This window comes from Notamacropus eugenii, chromosome 4, assembly GCF_028372415.1.
Source record: "Notamacropus eugenii isolate mMacEug1 chromosome 4, mMacEug1.pri_v2, whole genome shotgun sequence".
Taxonomy (NCBI): Eukaryota; Metazoa; Chordata; class Mammalia; order Diprotodontia; family Macropodidae; genus Notamacropus; species Notamacropus eugenii.
In genome coordinates, this window is record NC_092875.1 from 468,912,886 (window position 1) to 468,938,818 (window position 25,933).

The 25,933-nt window shown below is 37.8% G+C and overlaps 1 protein-coding gene across 3 annotated transcripts in view; it reads left to right on the plus strand.

Moving 5' to 3' along the window:
- The window catches only part of POLK (DNA polymerase kappa), a 91,690-nt gene that overhangs the window by 583 nt on the left and 65,174 nt on the right, over positions 1-25,933 (plus strand). The gene's annotated exons all lie outside the window — the stretch shown is intronic.

Sequence of the window (25,933 nt, forward strand, 5' to 3'; positions counted from 1 at the left end):
GGCACGATGCCTTGCGCCCTCCGGGTGGTTAAGTCAGACGGTGCAGCTGGCTTCCACCCCCCAGCCCCTCCCCCCCGGGGCTCCTAAGGGGTGAGCGGGAGTTGGCACCCTCAGTATGAAGTACAAGGCTGGCATTAGGGCAGAGTGCCCGGGCTGGCTTCAGAGAGCACTCGTGAAACTGGAGATGACTGCCCTTAGCCACCCCCCCAGAGCAGACCTTCTGCCCCAGGATGGTCGTTGCTTACATTTTGTAGCCTAAAACATGCTTTATTTTGTGCCTTGTTCCCCAAAGCTGATTTGAGGGTGCCCGGGATGCTGGTCGACCTAAACTGTGTTTTTTGTGGAGCCTCAGAATTACGTGTTTTGGCTGTGTCAGACTAGAACCGCCTTACCCCTAAACTCCAGAGGAAACGCGAACGTTTCTGGAAGCCTTGTTTATGGGGGTGTGTGTGCGTTGTTCAAACACTTCAGTTAGCTGTATGACCGTGGACAGGGTGTTGTGGCAGTTTTACGGGAGCGCCTCTTGTGCCTCTCTTACCCCATGGTCGGTTTTGATTTCCTGACTTAAAAATCATGAGTTTCGGTTATGTTTTCTTTCTGGCTAATATGTGAGAGATACCTGTTTTACAGTAAAATCTTCAGGTTGTATTCACATAGTGTGGAACCAAGTTCAAATTAGTATCTTTATTGAACTGAAAGCTTATAAAAATAAACCTAGAGCATTAAAAGTCACAGCTGTCATTCAGAAAATAAGATGGAAGAGCTCTTTCATCTTCCCTGATCCAGAATGTTTTTCAAGCATAAGAGATATTCTGATCAAATTTTGTTTTTAACTGCGTATTTACTGATGCTGTTACCAAGCTGGATTTTTAAAAACATATCTCGTATTTAAAATTGTGATTTTTTTTCAAATAGACAATGAGTTATTAAGAAATTGATTTCATAATAGTTCATATTTATAGAAGCATCATATATTTCTTTAAATTCTTATATTTTGTGCATCTTAAGTTAATTATACCTTTGTGACTATCAGCAGTTAGAGCTGTGGTAGTGCTTACTCAGTGTGAAGTTACTTTGTGTATTAATATGAAAATTTTTTTAAAGGTTCTTGCCGCTTTGTTCCTCTATATAATTAAACTCTTTTCAGGTTTCCAAGTACAAGACCTCTTTACAGTGATTTGAATACATAACAATGAAGATTTATTTTATTACTGTCTTACTATCATCTTGAAGAAATTACAGTAGAATTATCTTTAATATGAAAGTATTATATAGACTTCCTATCTTATATAGTAAGGGAGAACCTACAGTCATTCTCCTATTTACTAACACCAGTTCAACAATATTTCTCTCATAACTGTCATCCCTGCTAAACATAACTACAAAAACACCCCTTCCTTTCTCTCTACCACCTCCTTCCCACTGATTGCTGCAGACCCTGTTTCCTGTGCCTCTCACCAGCCTCTCACTGCCCTTTCCTTGCCCTGAGTTTTACTTCCTTGGGGTAGTCACTCGCCACCAAAACATCACTTATCCAACACTAGGTAAAAGAAGAGGAAAGGAACTTTGAGCAGTAGGTCCCTTTTTCACTCCTCTCTCTCATTGAAACAGTTCTAGCTTCTCACTAAAAAGGAGACATGAGACCGTTATTTTTAAAAATACACTTTCTTGATGCTTTCGGTTTTTATATCACTTTCATTTTCTACCCCCACCACACTCCACCAGTCACATTCTCCTGTGACAAAGAAAAACAATTTTATAAAGACTGAATCTGACACTGTGTAAGATTCTGGCCTAATATTAGGTTCTTCCACCTCTGCCATGAGTGAGAATTGATGTTTCATTATCTCTTCTCCAGGACTTTGATGGGCTTTTCATTTAATTAGAATTTGACTTCTTATTGGTGGTATTTTTATTACTGTAGTCACTGTGTACACTGTTTACTTTGGGTCATTTCATACAGATTTTCCCACATTTCTCCGAATTCCATGTCCATCATTTCTTAGTGCACAGTAATATTGTATTATTTTCACGTACCATAGTTTTTGTAATCATTGATCACTTGAAGGATAATGACAGTCTCCAGTTTGTTGCTACCAATATTTATAGCAGAGTGTTCCTCTAAATATTTTTCATATATTGAACCTTTGTTTCTATCTTTGATTTCCTTGGGATATATAACTACTAGTGGGATTGCAAGATCAAAGATATAAACAGTTTAGTTACTCTTCTTAAATAATTCCAAATCAAAATCCAGAATGGCTGGACCATGCATGCCACAGCTCCCCCAGCAGTTTATCATTGGGCCCTTTCAGCATGGACTGACTGTTCCCATCTTTTGTCATAGCATAGCCATGTGTTTGTGTGAAGGAACACATGTAGAGACCAGATTTATGTACCTATGTATATGAATGGGAAACAATATATGTAATGGCATTATAGAGGGATTTGTAGAAATAGTTGTAGACATTTGTGTTTATACATGTATGTGTATTTCAAAAGGTAGAATGTTCAGTTGTATAAATGTGTTAGTGGATAGCTATCTTTTTAATACTTGGCTGCATAAAGATAAGCAGCTGTTAGAAACATTCATCTGTGCACATTTGTGCAAACTGTTAAAGAAGCTTCTTCTGTAAGTATGTGTGTAAATATTTGTATCCACAAAATGGGCGATCACGTATGTATGCAGGTATATTTGAGGGTGACCGACAGCCGTGGTAGGACACAGAAAAACACTTGGGAAATTGGAAACCATCTCCGGTCCCTGTTTATTCCAGTCCCAGATCAGAGGAGCCACCTTCTATGTCTTGGAGATGAAAGAAGTTTCTGTTGTCAGGCTGTCATGTCCATGGAGGCAGAATGTTCCTGACTTACCAAAGTGGAACTGGAAACATACTTTCTCATAGAAACGTTGTTATGAAATAGCAACTAGGTCCTATAACATTATTAGTACTAAATCAGTAGTGGCTACATTACTGATTAAATAAATAGACTTCTTTTTTTTCAGCCTGGGAACTTATTGCTGTGTTGATTGTCTGGAAAAGTATGAGGCCCAAAGAACATACTCAGAAAGACCTGTTGGAACATAACTTGTTTATGGACTTGGGACTGCCTTATGTTGATTTCTTATTACTCATAGAGAATTTTAAAAATTGAAGGAAACTGAGAGATCATGTAATCTAACTTTTTCATTTCATACGTAAAGAAACTGAGGCCCAGTGAGGTAAGGGGGTCTTGCCCCCAAAGTTACACAAATATTAAGTGTCAGAGAGTGGCTCAAATTTAGACCTTCTGAATCAAAATCTGATACTCTTTCTACTGAACAACCTGTAGTATATGCAGCTGTTAAGTAGCATATGCCTAACAGAGTTTAGGTAGAAGAATTTTATAAAATATTTATAAAATATTTAAAATAAAATTTGAAATGTATTTAAATTAGATGACTGGCCAAAATATATTATATACTATATCTATATCTATATCTCTATATTAGACTAGATAATTATCTCTTTAAAACAAAAACATCAATTTTCTCCAATATATCTTTTAAATAAGGAAAAAAGAAAAGGCTTATTGTTGACCTTTTATCAATCACATGTAATTATTAATACTTAATTCTATATATGCCATAATTATGATTTGTATATTATACATAACATATTGGCTATATAGAAATTTATATTTAAAATTCACTAAAAGTATCAATTTTAAAAGTATAAAATTTTCTTATTTAACACTCAAAGTCTAAAGTTTCCTGTTTTTAAGATTATAAAAAGAAATTTAAAAATCACATGTAACTAAAACAGTGTTAATGAATACTTTGGCTGTAGATACCATATTTTTATATCCATCGTTATTATCATCAGAAGACATTTACTGAATGATCACTGTGATTGGGGCCTTATTTTCTAATAATTTGTCTTATATTTATGTAAGAAATATAATCTTATATTTCTAACAGTTTCAATGACTACCACTAAAGACAAAATAAATAACAACGTGAAAATAAATCAGCTTGGCAACAATATAAATTTCGAATTCCATGGGAAGAGAAATATACAAATAGGTTATGGTAGACACTTTACTTTCTTTTATTTATATTCCATATTTACTGGGCCAGCATTACCACAGCTGCAAAGCCTGGTCCTCAGTATATGGGAAGCACCATGTAAGAGTCCTGACAAGGGTTTGTACGTACTAGGCAAAGTTTGAAAATTGTATCACTTGTATTCTTTCAATTCAACTAACATTTATTTACAATATTTGGGTATCTTAAGTCCAGATCCAACTGTAATGTAGATGGTGAAATCCTCCAGATGTTCCCATTTTGTGGTGGACATCCTAAAAGAGATCTGCAGTAAAAGAATTTTGGCCTGTCCATCCATACAGAAAAGCACCAAGTGGATAAGGAATGGCTATTGCCCAGATTGGGACCAGTAGTACAGACCGACAATGAGATAGACTCAGAGTTGGAAAGGAAGAAAGCTAGCTAGGTTGATTTGGGGATTAAAATTTGCAGCTTCATATTTTTTTTTTGGTGGCAACTTCCCATGTCTAGTGCCTTTCAGTTCCTTTCTTGAAGAAAGTATTCACTGTTTATAGTCTTGAGACTTCTAGTAATACATGAGTCTTTAGATCTTTTCATTTCTTGATCCTGAATTGTATTTTTCCACATGCATTCTTTTACTATCCTCTCCTGTGTCTATCTTTACATTGCAATTAATCACTGATTTTGAAGGCACATTTTTGAGGATCTTATCACATTTTGATTATCCACTGCAACAGATGTCAGGGTATAAACTGCAACTATCTTCATAGTAATCTCCTTGCTTTTACTTATGCTGGGAAAGATAACCAAGTGTCCCATGAAATGATATTTTTGTTGCCCTTAGACATGCAATGAAACTATCAACTTCTTTATTCATGCTTCCAAAGAGACTTCTAAATTGTCCTTCCATTAACTTCTTTGTGTTCATTTAGAGTAAGTATACAAATACGCTGGCATGAGCCTCCAGCACTTTTATCAATTCATTGGTCATTGGACACAGTTCTTGCATTTTACATACTAATAGTTAAATTCATATTTGTAAACAGTCTAATCGTTGTAATTTTTTTAAAAAATCACCCCCTACCACCTTTTCTGCCATTTTACTAACATTACTTTGGAAGCAGGAGGAGCTTGTCATGCCTGGGTAGGTATGGCAGGTTGGTACATTTAATACTTTTCTTCCCTTTTTCATGGGTCACCAGGTCCGAAGAATTCACTTCCTGTGAGCCAACTTGCTGGTTTTAAACCTCTCTCCTTGGCTCTTCTGGTTCTTAGACATCAAATTCATTGAGTTGCAGATTCCTTACTCAAAGCAGTTGCAGCCTGGTGAAATCTGAGACCAGTGTGCTGGCTAAGTCCCTTCACCTTTGTGGACCAAAGTTTCCTCATTTCTAAAAAAGGAGGTTAAGATCCCTTCTGGCTCTAAATCTATGATTTCTGTGATCCATTGACCAACACCACTCCTTATTCCTCAATCATTATTAACACTTTCCCCTCAGACCTCACTTCAGTCCTATATCTGTAATGACCAGCTAGACACTGAGTACCTGGTTGTCTCACAGTCATCTCAAACTCATCATGTCTAAAACAACTCATCATCTTTCCAGCTGAACCTACCTCTCCTAATTTTAATATTTCTGTCCAGAGTACTACCATTCTTCACTCACTTAAGTTCAGTATCTAGGAGACATCCTCAACCCTCTGCTTTTTTATGCCTCATATCCAGTCCACTGTGAAGTCTTGTTGAGATTATCTCCACAAAGCCTCCTTTATCAATTTTCTCTCTTTATTCTCTTCCCTACACTATTGCAAGAGACCCCAAGCAGATATCCTTGCGTGTAGGTTCTCCCTTCTCTACATGACATTCTACATAACTGCCAGATGGATACCCCCCAAAAAAATACATTTGACCACACCTGCCCAGTTGGAGTGCTTGTGCCATTCTGCTCCCACCAGACAGTGCTCTTGACCTAAAAGCAAGGCTATATAATAGACTATATAATAAAAAATTGTATGTAATAAAATATGGCTATTATAAAAAATATAGACATGTCAGAGGAGAGGAAGTAGGACTACATGGAGTGCACTTCTCATGCCCCAGAGACGTGTGACATAGACAAAACCCTAGCCACCTATATCAAGTAAGAGTTAACAAGAAGTCCAATCCCACCATTGTGGGACACGAGACTAAGTACTTCATTAACTTTACCTGGGCAAGTTGTTCTTTTCAAGGCTGGTTGTAGCATGGACTATGCTGCCTACCCAACTATGCAACCAAGCAATAAACACTGCAGACTTATTCTGAATACTAGAGACTGAAATCTTCGGCCTTCCTGTGGAAACACTTTGGTCTTTATTGTGTCATTTATGTTGGGCATCCTATGTACTGCTTTATTGTGGTTATAAAACATTTAGCAGAGGATCTTACATTTGTGTTTCTGTTCTACACTTCATTCTTCATCCCTCCCCCCAAAATTTAGGGGTTTTGTTGTTGTTTTTAGAAAAAAGAAGACAAATGACTATGTCCGTCCCCAGCCCAAGACATGTTGGTGGCTCCCTGTTAATCCTAGGATAAGACACAATTTTCTGGTATTTAAAGCCCTTGGCAATTTGGTTTTGCCCAGACTGATTACACATTACTTCTCCTCAGTACCATCTGGTCCCACCAAACTGGCCTGTTTGCTGTTTCCCAGACACAGCATTCAATCTCCCATTTCCTTGCTTTTGCCCGCCATGCCTGCTATTCCCTTTCTCCTCAGTGTGTCTCTAGAAACCCCTGATTCCTTTGCGGCTCCACCTGAGTCCTTTCCTGATTCTCCCAGGTGTTTGTTCTGTTCTTCTCCCTGAAGTTAGTTTGTAATTTTTTCTGTAAATCGTGTTTATTTACTTTTGAACATGCAGTGAGTATTCTTCTTGCAGAATATAAGCTCCTTGAAATTAGACACGGTTTCATTTTGGCTTTCCTATCCCCAGCACTAAGCACTGCACTTGTCACATAGTGGGCATTGTAATTATTGCTATTTGGTCCATGTATAATTACACCCATATGTAGGATTTGTAAATGTTTGCAGGACACTTCTTAGGATGGTATGTTTGGTCTTATATCATTTGGAAATGTATACTGCATTTGACAGCAATTGCAAATGAATGCCACTCTCTAAAATAATTTTAATATATAACATGTAATTATATATTACATATAATTATTATGTGGTGTAATATCTAATAATTTTAATAAATACTGTTTTCTATATGACAGAAGTTGATATTCTTTTAGGGGAAGACAGGAAGACTTGTAAAATTTTTTTAGGGGAAAGAAAAATGTAGTTTTATAGCTTGCTTGGATTTACATGCCAAGCTAAACATAGTACACAAAATTTTAACATTGATAACCCCTCAGATTTAACTGTAATAGCTTTATAACCCTTTTGGCTTTATCTTATTGTTAAAGTTAGAATATTTTGTCACAAAACAGAAAGTGAATAGGAATTCAGCTCTCATATCAGTGAATAGGAAGGTAAGCTCTATCTGTAGCTAGATCATTTATTAAGCATTTACTGTGTGGTAGACACTGTGCTAAACACTGGGAATACAAACACAAGAAAGCAAGGCAAGCTTAAAGGAACTTGCATTGTAGTGAGGGAAGACAGCATGTAAAGGAGTTAGGGTTAGGTGACTGGAAAGCCACAGTGGTGACATCAGAAGCCACCAAGAGGAGCAAAAACTAGTACAGGTCTACATCACTCAGACCAGTTCAACCCAGGATTCCAGAGGGCTCAAAGTCTAGCACTCTGATCTGAGACAATACCAAGGACCCTCAAGATTTGTAGCCTGACTCTTAAAGATCCAGAGGGTCCTAATGCTGAGAGGTGGAGGCTAGTACAAGAACCAAGGGACAGAGCAAGCAGAGTACTACTACCCCACCCAAAACCGTAGCAGGAACCAGAGCCTTACAGTAACTCAAAGCCCCAGTAAAGCTGGAGAGATGAATAAATCAAAGAAAATATCAATTAATATAAAAAATATTATAGATTTGGAGATCCCCAAAAATCTGACTTAGGAAAAATTAACTCTATAACAATTTTGAGCAGAAGACTCAAAGGAAAAAAATAGATTTTTCCACAAGGACTACATAAATGCCTAGAAGAAATTAAGCAAGAGATTTTTTTTTTTAAGTGAAATAAAAGCTCTGGAGGGAAGAACTGGAAGAAGAAAAAGAAGTAAGTCCTTACACAAGTGGCAAAAAAAAAAAAAAAAAGTGGCAAGCCCTTATCTAAAAACTAGACCAAACCAAACAGAAATTAGTAACTTCAAGATAACAACAAGAAATTGTAGAACAAAATCAAAAGATTAAAAAAAAAGAAGAAAATGTAACATATCCGATATCAAAAATGACTGACCTGTAAAACAAGAGAGATAATTTAAGAATCACTAGACTTCCTAAAGACCATGATTTAAAAAAAAAAGATCCTTGGCACTATTTTAAGAAATCATAATTGAAAACTTTGAAACTGTTAGAACAAGAGGGCAAAGTGAAAATACAAAAAAATTTATTCTCAAAAGAACCCAAAATGGAAATGTCCCAGGAATGTCATAACTAAAATCCATACCTCTCATGTCAAAGAGAAAATACTGCAAGCATTTAGAAAGGAGCTGTTCAAGCATCAAGGAACCAGAGTCATCAGGATCACACAATGCCTTGCAGCTTCTACTATAAACGGAAAGAGATTATGGAATACCACGTTCCAAAAGGTTTTTTTAAAATTTGGTTTATAACCACGGATCACTTCCTCTGCAAAGCTGAGTATAATCCTGCAAGGGGGAATGGAGAACTTTCAAGGGTTTCTGATGAAAAGATCAGCAATTTTTTAAAAACTCTAAAAAAACCCTTGAATATAAGACTTTAGCAAGGATAAAGAAAATCTTATTAAATCAGTCCTCTAGTTCCAAACTGTCAAGAACCTTTAAACTTGTCATCTTCAAACTTTAGAAGCACTCTTTATCCAAGTCATTGACAAAAATGTACATCCTAGGGCCAAAACTGGAATCCTACATCATGCCACTAGAGATTTCCATTCAGGTTAACATTAATCCATTAATTGTAATTATTTGTATAATGTTCATCGAGTTCCACTCTGACCTAAAGGTACTATGTTCTAGCTCACATTTCTTCAATGTCTGTAAGGCTAAAAGTCGTTAGAGACTTTTCCAAAGGTATTGCTGAAATCTGATCTCTGGTCTCTCTTACTTTTAGAATGAGCTGTCTTTCCACATAAATAGGCCTTGCCTTCCATTCCACCTTCCTTTCTTCTTTGCTATAGCCAGTCCTACTGCTGCTAACCCTGACCATGTAACCAGCCTCTGATTAGCATCAGAATGAAAGAAGAAGCAGATACTGGGTGTGGTTTATAGATTCCAAGCCGGAGAAAAATTTATTCACCAGGGAGGAAGTAGAGGAAGGAAGTGCCAAATGCAGAGATGTAGTGGGGCTGGGCTGGGCAGTTGTAGAGTGAAGAGTTTCTATGGGACTGGCAATTACCAGATTGTTTATGTGTAAGGTATAGCAGTACGTCAGAAATAACTACTTTGTTAGAATTTGCTAATCTTCATGTTATAACTTTTTTTCTTATGCTAGTATATTAAATTACTAACTATTTTTCACTGGTTTAAAAAATGGCTTTCCAATGGTTTGTATTCATTTCTTACAACCTAGAGGCTGGTTGACTGCTCTTATACTGTTCTGAACCTCGAGCTAACCATTTTCCATTCCTATTTCTACCTCTTCTTTGGTAAATTGGCTCTTGTCATAATATTTTATAATGCTCACACTGAAAGCAAAATTGTGGCTCAGGAGTCACAAATGAAGGGAAAAGAAAGGGAATTTAATATTCTACATATATGAGTTAGATAAATATGCAGGGAAGGAATTTATCAGAATATCAAAAAAAGTCATTTTAATTATTTGCTCTGTTCTTGTCTAAATCTCTGTTGTCTAAATCTTTCATAGAGATTTTTAAAAACTAAGATGAAAGTCAAACAAGTAATGTCATAGTAAATTATTATACTTATCTCTCGGTCCCTCCTAAATTAAGAGAAGTTTTTGCATAACTTATTGTATTATCCTCAAATATTTGGAAAAGTAGTCTGGAGAGTCAAGTAAATTGTAGCTTGCTTTTTGAATTTGGTGTGTTCCTGAAATTTAAGTCAAGGCCTATTTTTTTTTTAACACATAATGGGTTGGGGTGTTGTAATTTGCTTCACAATTCTTAAATAACTCTGATTTTTAAAAAAATATCTTCTGAGCTGTATTGTTCAAATTGTGACAGGTAACTGGATGGACAATCCAGCATAATGTGTATATTTAATATCAGTATGCATATTTTTAAACAAGCAAATCAGGCCTATTGAGATAGGCCTGGGTTTGAGTAGGAGGAGAAGATTTAACTTGATGGCATATGGGAAATTGTACAGTAGTTTCAATGATTCCAAACTTCCTGCCACTAAATAAAACCCACTAGTATTCTCCCAAGTAATTCTATGTGGCTGCAGATCATGGAACATTATGACTTAAAGAAGACGTGATGGGCAAAAGAGGCTAAACCATGCTGCTGATGGCACCTTTAGAGAAACTGATAAAAATGTTAGGATCATAGGACTGAAAATGGATAAGGAACTTAAGGATCATCTGGGCCAACCCTCTCATTTTGCAGGCTTGGAAAAAGAGGCTCAGATTCCATTCATTTCATTAGCGACTAGTTCTGGAGACAGAAAGGTACAGATGACCTGTTGCTTGCCTGCTTTCTACAGATTTGATAAGCACACTACTTGCCTTACTGTCTTCCTATACATATAACACACACACACACAGACACAGACACACACATGCCCTCTGTTTCCAGTCTTCTTATACCTCCCTCCCTGCCACATACTCTTCAGTCCAGTGACAGTGCCCTTCCTACTGTTCTAAGAACAAGGAACTTCATCTCTTGACACTGGGCAGTTTCTTTTCTTTTCTCCTCAGGTCTTCCATACCTTCCCCTACCCTCACTTTGTTAGCAAAATACCTTATCTTATCATTGACTGAGAAAGTAGAGTTCATTTGCCCTGAGCTGTCTCTTCTCCTTTGCCTACATTTCAAAACCTCTTGATATGATTCCTCATTTTCTCTTCCTTTTCTCCAGTCTTTGATGAGGAGGTGGCTCTTCTTCTCTCCAAGTGTAATCATTCTACTTTTACTCTTTGATTCTATCCCCTCCTCTCTCCTCTGGCAGATTGCCCCTACAATCATCTTCCTTTTCTTTCTAATGTTCAGTCTCCCTTTCTGTTCATTTATTCTCTGCTGCCTGCAAACGGCTGTCCAAAAACCTGCTGCTTAAGTCTCCCTCATATCATTAAAAAACAACAACAAATATCCTTGTCTTACCCCTGTTGTTCTTGCTCTGTCCTGAGGCCTCTTCCCTCTCCCTTTATATTCTCTCACTTGGTGATCCTATCAACTCTCATATCTATGAAAATGGTTCTCTATTCTAATCTCTCTCCTGAGCTCCAGTCCTATATTGCCAATTTCCTCTTGCATGTTTCAAATTGGGCATCCCATGCGCAACTCAAACTTAACACATCCAAAACAGATTTCCTTGTCTTTCACCTAAAACCCTTCTTCCTTCCCAACTGTCCCGTTATTGTCAAGAGTACTGCCATCCTCCCATTTACTTGGGTGTCTCTGTCAGCATCGTCCTCAGCTCCTCACATTTAGCTTAAATAGTCAGTTTTTTCAAATCTTATCTCTACCTCTACAACATACCTCTTGTATGTCCTTTTTTCTTCCACTCACACAACCACTCTCCTGGTGCAGTCCTCATAACCTCTCTCTTGGACCGTTGTGATTGGTTCTCTGCCTCAAATCTCTCCCCATTTCAATCTATCCACTACTAAATTGCAGAAGTGATTTTCCCAAAATGCAGATCTAACCATGTCACCCTCTCTACTCAATAAACTCTAGCAGCCCCACATTACCTCTTGGATCAAATATAAAATGCTCCATTTGGTATTTAAAGCCCTTCACAACCTGGCCTCTTCCTACCTTTCCTATCTTCTTATACTTTACCCCCCTCCAGGTATTCTACAGTCCAGATACACTGGCCTATTTATTCTTCCTTACACATGATGTACTATCCCACAACTCAGTGCATTGTTTCCTATATCTATAATGCTCACTCCTGACTCATAGCTTCCCTAGCTTCCTTCAAGACCCAGCTCAGATCTTACCCTTTGCAAGTGACCTTTTCAGGCATCTCTGCCCCCATTCTACTAGTTCTTTCCCTTAGAAATTACCTTCTGTTCTCATTGTATATGTCTTTTATCTACATAAGTATTTTCATGTTGCCTCCTTCATTAACATGTAAGCTTCTGAAGAGTAGATGCCTTTGTATCCCTAGTACTTAGTTCAGCACTTAATAAATAACTCTGGACTGGCTGACTGTTCCCTTAAGTTATAGTCCCATATCATTTTCCCTTTCATCCATAAACTCTTTGAAAAGACGATGTATATTAATGTATATTAATTACCTCTGCTTTCTCTCCTCTCACTTCTTATCCTCTTGCAGTCTGGTTTCCACCCTCATTACTCAACTGAAACTGCTCTCTCCAAAATTACCAGTGATCTCTTAACTGCCAAATCCAGTAACCTTTTACTCAATTCTTATCCTTCTTGACTGATCTGTATTTGACTCTATGGACTACCTTGTTTTTCTAGATGCTTCTTGCTCCCTGGATTTTCATTACCCTGCTTTATTGGTTCTCTTCCTCCCTATCTGGCCATGCCTTTTCAGTCCCCTTTGCTAAACCATCATCCATGACCCATCCTCTATTACTCAGTTATCTGCCCTGGGCCTTCCTCTCTTTACACTCTTTCTGCTGTCAATCTCATTCGTTTTCATCGGTTCAGTTATTAGTGATTTGGAGGGCTTTAGAATTGTGAATAAGGGTAGAAATTGAATTTGGAGAGGAAAATTTGGGACAACTTGAATGCAGGTTGAAGGAGAAACACTAGAACAAAAGGGTTTAGGGAAGAAAAAGGAGAATTTGAAAGACCCAAGGGAAAGAAGGAACATATGTTGTGGAGGAGACAGAGAAGTAGAAGGGCACTCAAGAAGAAAATAGTTGGTAAAACAGGCTAAAAAGGAAATGGAAGTTGGATGTGGGTGTGGAGGTCCTATCAATGTAAAGACTCTAACAAGTAATCTGTGGTAGCCATTCTGCAGGGAAGCGGCTATCAGCTCGGATAAGGACTTTGAGCTTCTTCCATTGGGCTCATTGCCAAAATATGCTACTGAGGAGAACAGGAGATCGGTATCTAGAGGAGAAAGAAAAGGACCACTAAACACTGGGAGCTAAGAAACAGATAGGAAGCCTTTTCCAGAGCAGGGGGCCAAACTTTCTGAAAAGGAAGCCACTTTTTATCCTCCAAGAAATGATGGTGAGAATTCATCCATCCATGAAGGGTCCGGTGAAGAGGAAGAGGAGTAGAACTTGAGGTCCCCCCTCTGATGGATACTGAGGCAGATTTGTATAGCTGTGATTGGTCCCAGCTGTGGAAAGTTCTGTCCCCTGCTCCAGGCACACAGCCTACAAAATGGAATTCTTCATTAGAATAAAAGCTTCTTAGAAATAAAGGTTTTATTCTGTTCTTGGTGGACGCAGATTTTCTTAGTTGACATTTTGTTATTTATTCTACATTTCTATCCAGCCAACATACTGGGTTTGTGACAGATTTGGGGGATTGCATTCATTTTCTGTGCTTCACTATGTTCCAGTCATTCTGATACACTAAGACCTCCTCCAAGATTTTTCTCTAAAAATTATTTTTAAAAATAAGAATTTTTCCTTAACGACTGTCCATTTTTACCACCAAAATAATAATCATCCTTGTTTTTTTATTATTAAAAATTTTTTTTGTTTCTTATCAGCTTCATTCCAAATATATTCCCCTCCCTGTCCTCTACATAGTGTACCTCTCCTCATAATAACAAAGAATAAAAAAGATGAAAAAAAATAATTCAGCAAAAGTCACCAAAACATGGAGAGTCTGACAGTATGTGTATGCACTGTTCTGCATCCATAGCGCTCCCCACCGCTTTCTGCAAAGAAGAGACATGCGTTTGTCTCCCAAAACAACAGTAGATCGGTGTGTCTGGCTCTTCTTTTTCACAGGGCCATGTCTGACCATCCTAATTACGTAGTTCTTGATATATAATTGGCACGTAATGACATAGTTTCAATTTGTTGCTCTTTGTGTTCCCATTGTAGTCATTATGTCTTGCTTGCTTTAATTAGTCTATATAAACCTTCCCAGGCATCCCTGAATTCTTCTTCATACTTGTTTCTCACAGCCCAGTAAAATTCATTTTGTTTAGTCCAGTGATTTTCAAAATCTGTGCCTGAAATTTCTCTAGGAATGCCTCCAAAGTCCTCCCAATACCCCAAGACTTCCACTTTCCCCAGCCTTTGCCCTTCGCTGTGTCAGTCAACCTGCTTTCTGGGTTTGTTATCAAGAAGGTTACAATAACAGCTTTATCCTTAGAGATACAAAGCTGTCTCTGCAGTTGTAAGGCCCAGGAAAGTAAAAGAGAAGAAGAAAGCGAAAGGGACAGGTAAGGGGAAAGTGAGGGAGAAGAATCCTCTGGCAGCCCAGCTGCTTGGGAATCCTTTTTATGGCCAGTTGAAACTATGAGTGAAGTTTGAAAATGAGTAATGTAGTCATTTACTCCCAATTGACAGACTTCTACTTTGTTTGCCAGTTTTTGCTACTACAAAAGGTGCTACTATGAATATTTTGGTGTATGTGGAACCTTTCTTTTTGTCTTTCCCTTCATTGAAATATTCACTTGGCAGTGGGATCTCAGGGTGAAAGAATATAGATATTTTATTAATCTTTAGCATAATTCCAAATTGTTTTCAGTATTTTGTAGGAATGTGTGTGTGTGTGTGTGTGTGTGTGTGTGTGTGTGCATATCTAGAACTCGAACACTTCTCAGATGGTTTCTGTGGTTGGCCCACTTCGTAGTTTCAGCAACAATATATTCGTGCCTGTCTTCTCACATTCCCTGCAACACTGTGCTTGCTTTTTTTTTTTGAGGTTTTTTTTTTGGAGGGGGAAAGGAAGGTAACTGGGATTAAGTGACTTTCCCAAGGTCACACAGCTAGTAAGTATCAAGTGTCTGAGGCTGGATTTGAACTCAGGTCCTCCTGACTCCAGGACTGGTGCTCTATTCACTGTGCCACCTACCTGCCCCACTATGCGTCATTTTTTATCTTTGCCAATACCTTTCTAGTCTTTAGGAAATTACCTAAATATTCAACGGTGGGCTCAAATTGCAAAGTGTTTGAGGTTGGAAGAAATGTGCTCTTTTTTTTTTACCATGTGCTATTTCAAAAACCTTAACCACAAAAAGCAGAATTTTTTTCTGTTCACATATACAATACTGCATGTATCTCAAAATTGAAGTAAAACTCAATGTTCTGTTCCGTCAGGTCATAAAACATTTGGCCCTTTCCTTTTTATAAATCACTTTTTAAAAATCACAATAATAACTGTATGTTCAGATATGTATATGCCTACATACATACATATGTGTATACATTTGCATGTACTTATACATAGATACATATTAAGTGACTTTCTCCTTGGTCATAAAGCCCATATTTATCAGAGGCAGGACTTGATTGAACTCAGGTTTTTATAAAATTTGACCTTTTATCTACTTTATCAGACTGCCTGTTTCAACTATGCATTTTGTACGGAAATCACGCTTGGCAAGAAATTTGTCCTGACTTTAAAACTTTTTTTAAAAATTCATTTACAAAATTCATTTATTATCTCCATGGGAAACTTAAACTATTTCATTTAATTATCCAGGCAATTTCTAAAGATTAGAAATGTAAGGGGAAAGATGAAAAATGACGCAAATAGTCCATGTTGACAGAGGATGTGAGAAGACAGGCTCACTAATACATTGTTGGTGGAGCTATCAATTGGTCCAACCACAGAAAGCCTGTAGTATGCACCATCTCATTTTCATATGTTTGTTATTTTAGTTTGAAGGGGAAAGGAAATATGAGAGGGGACAGGGGTTTCATGCCTGTAGCAATAACTTTCTAAATACTTTTAAATCTAAAGTAAACTTTGTTGTAATACAGAAAATCATCCAGTTTGAGACAGCTGAAAGCCTGACTGCAAGAGAAGTGATAAAAAACAAACAACCTTATTAAACACAGATAAAACTCAAAAGCATCGATTTTGGGGCCATTTAAGCATAGCAGGAAACATCCCTCAACCAAAGTAAAGCCAGTGGAAATAACTGGTTTATATATAGCACAGTGTAGTCAATATTCAGAGTGAGGACCATAGGTCAAAGAGGAAAGGTTAAATTGCATTCATTGTTTAAGAAGACAAGAAAAAGCAAAATATATTATTTTGAAAGACTGTTATCCATGGCTAGAATAAAACAGATTTTGATGCTTCACGGGCACAAGCTTCAGTTATTGAAAAATCTAGGTGGAATATTTCATTTCCCTATACAGATGAATAAATCATTCCTTGCTGGACCTATTTATATATCTACATTTTGCATTCCTCCAAGAAATCACTTGTCTTTCTTCTTGGCACAGGTACACCTGACCAAAACAAATAAATATTATGATAAGAGTACTGTCATTTCTAAACTAATTATTTGAAGTATCATCTACAAATTTTAAAAATGCAGATCCTGGTAAGACAAATTGCTGTCTAATCTTGCCTCCCTTATCTGGAATCTCTGCAGTTGATTTTTTTTTTTTTAAATCGAAGCAGAAGACTATACATTTTTTCCTATTAAGTTTCATCTTAAGATATTGGGGGGGGGGGAAGAAAAGAAGAGATACACAAATGGAGATGATTTAAAACAAAAAATATCCACAAGAATTTTAAAAATAAATTTGTTAAATCTGGCCCATGTTCAAGCCTGTGGGTATCTTTTTGAATCTGACTACGTCATTCTCCGTATTACCTATCCCTCCCTCATCTGTGTCATCCCAGAATTTGATAAAGTGCTATTTATCCCTTTCTCCAAGACTCCGGTAAGTTAAATAGCAGAATGCTAAGCACAGATCCCTGGAGCACTCTACTGGGCACCCAAGCAACTTTGGGAGTCTCTTCATTCAGTCAATTCTGAAACAGCTCCATTGTGTAGCCCAGATCTCTTCACCTTGTTCACAAGAACAAAATGAAAGGCTTTGCTCAAATCTAGGCAAACTGTGTCTATAGCAATAATGTTCCCCTAATCTTCTCATCTAGTAGCCTGTCAAAAAAGGACATAAGAAGTTGGTCTGGCATGACCTGTTCTCCATAAAGCCATCCTGGTTCTGTGATCACTACTTCCTTTTCTAGATGTTCACCAACCATGTACATGATTATATCGGACCTTCTAGGATTGTGCCCAAAATCAAAGTCAAGTTTACTGGTCTGTAGTTTGTAGACTGTATTCCCTTTTATAAAAAGGAGGACCTTTGCTTGTCCAAAGATCCCTAACAGCCAGTATCCATTTTATCCCTTTGTTTCAGTCCCTTTGGCTGGTGGCTTCATCTCTTGCCTCCTGGGCCTTTATGTACCTTAAGTGGCTGCTCTCTTGAGCCTTTCCTTGTTTTGTTCTTTCCAGTTCATAGGTTATTTATTCACTTTGTCAGAAGTTGGCCCAATATTACTTAGCAGTTTATTAGAAAAACCAAACAAAAATACAAAATTCATTTATAAGAGCAAAAAGTTTAGCTTCTCATGAGAAATGGGGGGAGTGAAGTGGGATTAGCAATGTCACATCTCAAAATTATGATAAAAAAACAAGATCATAAGACTTTATTGTTCATTTTTAAAATGTAAAACTAGATCAGTGGAACAGATTACATTAGCCAGATCCAGAAGCAAATGTCTATTAAAACACAAATAACAGGGAACAGGAACCCATGTTCAAGAGCTTCTGAGAAAATTAGGAAATAGTTGGGCTGAAAATAGATTGAGAGCAGCATCTTAAATTTTACCTCTACCTCAGCAAGGCCCAAATATATACTCAGTCTAAATATTAAAAATCTTGAGATCATAACTCTAGATCAGGAAGGGATCTTAGAGACCATCTAGTTCAGTTCTTTCACTTTACACATGAGGAAACTGAGGCACAGAGCTGCTAAGTGAAATTGTATATACCATAGAGGGGATTTTAAGCCATATTCTCTGACTTTCTAAGCTGTATCACCCTCCCCAACTGCCCAAAATAGACAGAAAAGGGAGCACCTTTCAATACTAAGACAAAGTCTTAGGAAGTCCTGTCACTGCCCTACAGGGCACTGGAGCAGACAGTCTCTTAAGTTTCATTCCAGCTTTAGAGCTATGATTATATGACCCTGCTCTTCAGTCACACTGCTACCATCTTAGTTGGGGTAACTAGGTGGTGCAGTGGATAAAGCACCAGTGCAGGAGTTAGGAGGACCTGAGTTCAAATCTCACCTCAGACACTTGACACTCACTAGCTGTGTGATCTTGGGCAAGTCGCTTAATCCCAATTACCTCATCCTGGGTCATCTCCAGTTATCCTGATGAATATCTGATCACTGGATTCAGATGACTCTGGAGGAGAAATGAGGCTGGTGACCTGCACAGCCCTCCCTCACTCAAAACAAAGTCAAGTGCAAGTCATGTCGTCATTTCTCTGATGGCATGGTCTTCTTTGGCAATGAAGGATGAACACGCACCATCTTGGTTCATGCACTTATACAGATAGAACTGGAATATACCTGTGGGATGCCTAGCCTACCCTCCTCATTTTACAGTTGAGGAAGCTGAGTCCCAAGGAGATTGTTGCTTGTTGGAGGTCACATATGTTGTGCATCTAAAGTAGATTATGAAACTCCCAGTTTTCAGACTGTATTCTTTCCACAGTTCTATGCTGCTTCTCCCTCACCTTTCACTCTGTGTAGAGTAGCCTCCTAAGAGGTCACATCACCATCACACCCCCTTGTTCTTGTTGGAGCACGGTGGACTTTTAGTCTCCTCCGGGATACACTACCATCTATGTGCCTCAAGCAGGACAAAGCTGCAGGCCAAGGCCTCTAAACTTCCAGTCTTCTCCCTCCACGAGCAAACATCCTCCTCTCCATTTTATTTGGTATTTATTTGGTGACATAAATGCCTGTTGCTCCTGAAAGGAATCGTCAATGCAATGGATGGTAGTGAAGGGTCCACAAAGATCTCAAAAAGCAAGAATTCTAGGTTGAAATGAAGTTGGACTGAGTGAGATGTCCAAAGAGAGTTAAAACTAGAGGGATACTTAAAGGTCATCTGCTCTAAGAGAAGTCTTACACTTTGGGTTACAAAAAATCATCTTCACAAGCTGAAGATTGGATGTGGCCAAAGCAGATCCCAACTACAAGCTTCATGTGATTCAGGCAGAAAAAGAAAAGACTAATACAGGGAGCAGCATTCCTTTGTATGTTATGCTTCCTCATGCTAGCTAGAAATTCACTCCATACGGCATTTGTGTTGCTGATATTTAAAGCAAAATATGAATGTCCTACCTCTTGGTGTCTTGTTCTGTACTGTCAGATGAAGGCAAGAGGAAGCAGTTTGGTGTAGTGGAGAGAGAGGTGACTGTGAAGTCAGTGAGACCTGGGGTCAAGTGCCACCTCTGATTCACACTGATCACATGACCTCCACAAGTCACTTATGCTCTTAGTGTTCCACAGGACTCTCTCAGATAGTCCTGGGCAGAGCAGGTGCTGGTCTGCATCAGCAGAGGGTGTTCTTTAGAGAGTGGGAGCTCCATGTAATTAGTGAAAAATCACAGGACTAGTGTAAAAAAATTCAAATGAGTTGGGTGGCTAAAATGTGAAGTAGCAAAAAGAGGCCTTTCTTCCCCCAACTTCCCAGAGGCATTACCCTTCCTATTCTAGAATAAAAAAACCCAGGAACTAATGCTGACATGAGTATATTGTCCTGCTGTCACGTGTGTACAGAGGTAGAAAGCTGTTAAGTGACTTGTCCAAGATCTTTATATTGTTTTCAGTTGTATCTGACCCTTTGTGACCTCTTTTGGAGTTTTCTTGGCCAAGATACCAGAATAGTTTGCCATTTCCTTTTCTAGCTCATTTTACAAATGAGGAAACTGAGGCAAACAGGATTAAGTGACTTGCCCAGGGTCTCACAGGTAGTGTCTGAAGCTAGATTTGAATTCAGGAAGATGAGTCATCCTGATGGCAGTCTTGACACTCTAGCCACTGCACCACTACCAGCCCACTCTCCAAGATTACCCAAGTAATAAGAGACATCAGAAATAGCATTTGAACCTAAATCCTCTGACTCTCAAACTAGTACCAAGCTGTGTCAATCCCACCCCCCCAACCCCTCAAAACAGACTCTGAAAAAGAGCCCCTTTTCACACTTAATTCTGGGGAAACATAATTGTGTAGTATGGTTGTTCCTGCTTCCTGCTGGCAGGAAAGGAGAGCCAGAATAGTTTAGGCAAAGTCTGTATAGCAAGTAGCATTTTTTTCCCACTAAACTAACACTAATCTTTCAGCAGACAATGCAAATGGTTAGTCATGTTACTCTATACTAAGCAGGGGGTTTAGTGGCTAGCTAGACTGTACTATGTCAGCCACAATTTGGTGAAAGGTTTTGAGGGTTTTTTTGGTTTTTGCTCTTTTAGTTTTACCTATGAAAGAATACTTTTCCCAAAATATGTTTATATAGGGCCCAGTTCAGTGCTCTACATAGAACAGATAAATTATTTTGAGGAAGGGAATGGAGAGCTGGCCTCAGAATCACAAAAACCTAGGTTCAGCTCCTGCCTTGGTCAAGATCCTTAACATCTCAGGGCTTCTAGGCAATTTTCTATTAAGGGTAGTTGCAGAATAGTTGTCCATCATCATTGTTATCGTTTCCTCACTAGAGAGCTCCCTACACTGATGAAATCACAGGTCTTACATTCCCCAACCCCAACTCTCAAACTGTTTTTAGCTCAATAAATCATATATTGCTTTTAAAGTCCTGTAAGGCTGCCTGATCACTAATATTCTCCAGTGGCCGATGCTGTTCACTGCAGATGACAGTTTGATAGGCATGAGGTGATGGGCTCCTTTCTTGCTAGGCTAGCTTATGACTGGAGAATTTAGTTCCCATGTAAAAGTTCTTTCCTATTTTTCAGTATACCTCTTTCCCTCTGGATCTTTTCAGTATTCTCTGGATTTTTATTTCAAATAAGCCTAGATTATTAGATCCTAGAGAAATTTAGTGATCTTTTAAAACAGTAAGTCTATATAGGCAGTTGTTTGTTTTTTTTTTTACCAGTGACTCAGGTCTGTTTAAATGACCTTCCAAGACAGTTTCATTGGTGTAATTTTGAAATTTGTATTTGTTGATTCCTTTTTGTATTGTTGAATTCCGTATGTATGTATTTATTTCATTTTTAGCATTAATTTTTTTAAAAATTTTAAGTTACAAATGTTCTCTCCCATCTCCCTCTTCCCCACACATTGAGAAGATAAGCTGTATGGTATCAATTATACATATGAAGTCAACAAAAACATATTTTCATCTTAGCCTTGTTGGGAAAAAAACCAACAATAAAAAGCAAAAAATATGAGTAAATTTTTAAAAAGTATGCTTCGGTCTGCACTGAGAGTTCATCAGTTCTTTCTCTGAAGATGGATAGCATTTTCTTTTTATCATGAGTCCTTTGGAATTGTCTTGGATCACTGTATTGATCAGAATAGCCAAGTCTTTCACAGTTGATTATCATTACAACATTTCTGTTACTATACACAATGATCTCCCTGTTCTCACTTCACTTTGTATCAGTGTTTTTTTTTCTGAAAACAAACCCCTTGTAATGTATTAGTACTACATCACAGTAATATACCACAATTTGTTCAGCCTTTCCTTAATTGATGAGGATCCTCTCAATTTCCAATTCTTTGTCAGCTCAATGTAGATATAAGTACTTTTCCTTTTTTGTTGATCTCTTTCGAGGTATAGATCTAGTAGTGGACTTGCTGAATCAAAGAGCAGGTACAGTTTTAAAGCCTTTTGGGCATAGTTCCAAATTGTTCTCCAGAATGATTAGATCACTTCACTACTCTATCAACAATGTTTTACCAGCATTTGTCATTTCTCATAGGTGTGAAATGATACTTCAGGGTTGTTTTAATTTGCCTTTCTCTAATCAATAGTGATTTAGAACATTTTTTCATATTGCCAAAGAGAGTTTCTTCTGAAAATTGCCAGTTAATATCCTTTTACCATTTTTCAATCAGGGAATGGCTCATTTTTATAAATTTGACTTACTTTCCTAGATATCTGAGAAATGAGACCTTTATCAGGGAAACTTGCTGTGATTTTTTTTTATTACTTCTTTGTCCATGGTATCTTTTAGCAAAATTGATTTTCTCTTTCAGTTAGTTCTATTTTTGCCTTTGCTTTGTCTGAAATCATGATAGCCACTTTTGCCCTCTTCACTTCAACTGAAGCATAATGGAGTTTGCTCCAGCCCTTCATTTTAACTCTGTGTCTTTCTGTCCCAAGTGTGTCTCTTGTACACAATATATTGTTGGGTTCTGATTTCCAACCCATTCTGCTATCCAATTTCTTTCTCTCCCTTAGCTCATCTCATTCACATTCACAATTAGGATAATTAATGTGCATTTCCCTCCATCCCACTTTCCTTTGAGATCCTTCTCTCTCTCTTTTAATCTTGTTCTTCCTCAAAAGTCTGTCTTGCTTCTGATTGCTGCCTCCCCCAATCTTCCTTCCCTTTGTTGTCTCTCCACCCCCTGTAGCTCTTATCCCCTTCCCCTCATATCTCTCGATTGGATAAGATAGATTTCCTCATTCCTTAATTTTATTTTTTTAGATAATCATCCTGTCATAGTTAATTCACATCTGTGCCCTCTGTCTATGTATACTCCTTCTAATTTACCTAATAAAGTTCTTAAGAGTTGTATGTATCATCTTTCCATCTAGGAATAAAAACAGTTCAACTTTATTGATTCTCTTATGATTTCTTTTTCATATTTACCTTTTTATTCAAGCCTTGTATTTGAAAGTCAGATTTTCTGTTCAGCTCTGGTATTAGGAATGCTTGAAAATCTTCTATTTTATTAAATGTCCATTTTTTTCCCTTGAGTTAGAGGAAAGAAAAACAAATTAGGGTGAGAGTTAGTATGACTATAGGGTTAAGGTAAGGTTTGTGATTTTTGGTTGTAATCCTAACTCCTTTGCCATCTGGAATATTACCTTCCTAGCTTTTCTGTCCTTTAATGGAGAAGCTGCTAAGTCTTATGTCATCCTGACTGTGCTTTCATGATATTTGAATTTTTTTTTTCTGGCTGCTTGCAACATTTTCTCCTAGACCTGGGAGCTCCTGGATTTGGCTGTAATATTCCTGGAATTTTTTATTTTTAGATCTCTTTCAAAGGGTGATTGGTAGATTCCTTCAATTTCTTTGTTACCTTCTGAATCTGGGATATCAGGGCATTTTTCCTTGATAATTTCTTGAAATATGAAGTCTAGGCTCTTTTTTTTTTATCATAGCTTTCAGGTGGTCCCATAATTCTTAAATTGTCTCTCCTGGATCTGTTTTCCAGGTAATTTTTCTAATGAAATATTTCACATTTCTGTTTTATCATTATTTTGATTTTATTTTATTGTTTCCTGATGTCTCATTGAATCATTAGCTTTCATTTGCCCAGTTCCAATTTTTAAGAAATTTTCTTCAGTGAGTTTTTATACCTCTTTTTCTATTTGGCCAATTCTGCATTTTAAGGAGTCCTTTTCTTCATTGCATTTTTCCACAACTTTTTCCATTTGGCCTATTCTGGTTTTTTTTTAAGGTGGTATTTTCTTCAGTATTTTTTGTGTGACTCTTTTACCAAGCTGTTGATTCTCTTTTCATAATTTTTTTGCATCACTTTCATTTCTTTTACCAATTTTTCCTCTGCCATTCTTATCTCTTTCTTTAACTCTTCCAGGAATTCTTATTGGCCTTGGGTTCAGTTAGCATTTTTCTTTGGAGCTTTGCTAGTGGTTATCTTTACATTATTGCCTTCTAAGTTTATGTCTTGTTCTTCACTAGCACTGTAATAGCTTTTTCAGGTCATATTCTTTTGTTGTTGGTTTTTTTTTTCATTTTCCCAATTTATTTCTTCACTTAGAACTTTATATTAAAGTTGGGTTCTACTCTCCTGGGGATGGAGTGGCACTGTTCCAAACTTCAGGATTTTTCGTGTTGCAGTTTTCAGAGGTAGTTCTGAGGTCCTGCTAGTTTGTGGTGTTTCCAAAGTGGTGTGTTTCAGGGAGAGGTATGGTTACTGTTCTCCTGGTCTGCACTCTGGTTTCTACCCGAGAACAGCCCCTGGTTCCTTGTAGCCACAAATACTAGTGATCCACTTGACCGTTGAACTGCAGTGAGGGCCCCTGCTCCCTTGTTATCAATCACAGCAGTTCCTTGGCACTGTGACCCTATGACCCAGAACTGCTTATGAGAAGTAGAGTTGCCAGTCAGCACTATTTGCTCCCAGTACCAGCCAAAAGTCTCCTGTAATCAATCGCCTTTTGACCTGATCTCCTTTTGTCTGATCTCCTTACTATCTCTGGCCTGAATGCTAACTGCTGCTGTTACAGCCACCTCCCTTTAGGATCTTAAAATATACTATTTTGATAGTGATCCTAGTATGAATTTTCAGTTTCATGGCATTCTCCAGAAATGCTTGGCAGCTCAGGAGTTGGGGCATCTGGAGATGATGATTTCTCAAGGCAGGGATTGACAGTGTAGGAATAGTGTTTCTAGAAGTACCTTAATATCCCCGTGTATGAGGTTGGTAGACTAGTGAAGCCAGAACAAGAGTCATAGAGTGGGAGAAAAGGCAATAGCTGAGGGACTAGATGGTCACAGTCAGGGCAAAGAGCAAGTTCAGAGGGAATGAAAGGATCATGGAATTTAACTTGGAAGAGACTTTGAGATCATCCCATTCAAATCCCTCATTTTCCATATACATACACTTGAATGTGGATAGAAGGAGTAAATGTGTTGTGTTTTTCCTTTCTTCCCCACCCCCTTTCCCTCATTACTGCCTACTGTACCAGGAAGTAGTTAATCCATTTGGCATCATTGTCAGGATGTGTTTAAACCCTGGAAACAGTGAGGAAGCACTTGTTCTTTTGCTCAGTCTTCATAGAGTATCCAGGAAATCAGAAAGGGGCCTTGATGGGGTTTTTTTTCTTGTAAATGAGGATGTTGGGGAGAGAAAATAAATGCTTATTAATGGAAAAAGAAAAGACAAAAAAAGAACCCTTGTAAGGATGTGAAGTACAAATGACATGTTGATGTATTAATAAAGCGGTATGACTCGGAGAGCAAATGAAAGGACTCAGAGCTGAAATATTCCCTAAGAAGGGATTTTTTAATCTTTTTTTTCTCAACAGTCATTAAATATTTATTGTGTCTAATATGTGCCAGGTATTGTGCTAAACACTGGGGATAAAAATTAAAAAAAAAAAATTTAAGTCCTTGCCCTCAAGGATCTTACAATTTAATGGGAGAAAACAACACACTAAAGGAAGCTGGGAGAGGAAGCACGTGGGAAATGAATGAAAAGATGGCTGACAGGTGCCTTCTGAAGACTTTGGGAGGAGCTTAGCCTTCTAATTAGGAATTCTGTGCTTCAGCCCCCCAGTCAGAGGGGGTACTGATGAGGTGCAAGTGAGTATGGGAGGAAGGATGATGAGGTTTACTCATGATAAGATTTCCTGAAGGCATGATATAATCTAATACAAAAACACAATATGGTCAGCCGTGAATGTGCAAGATA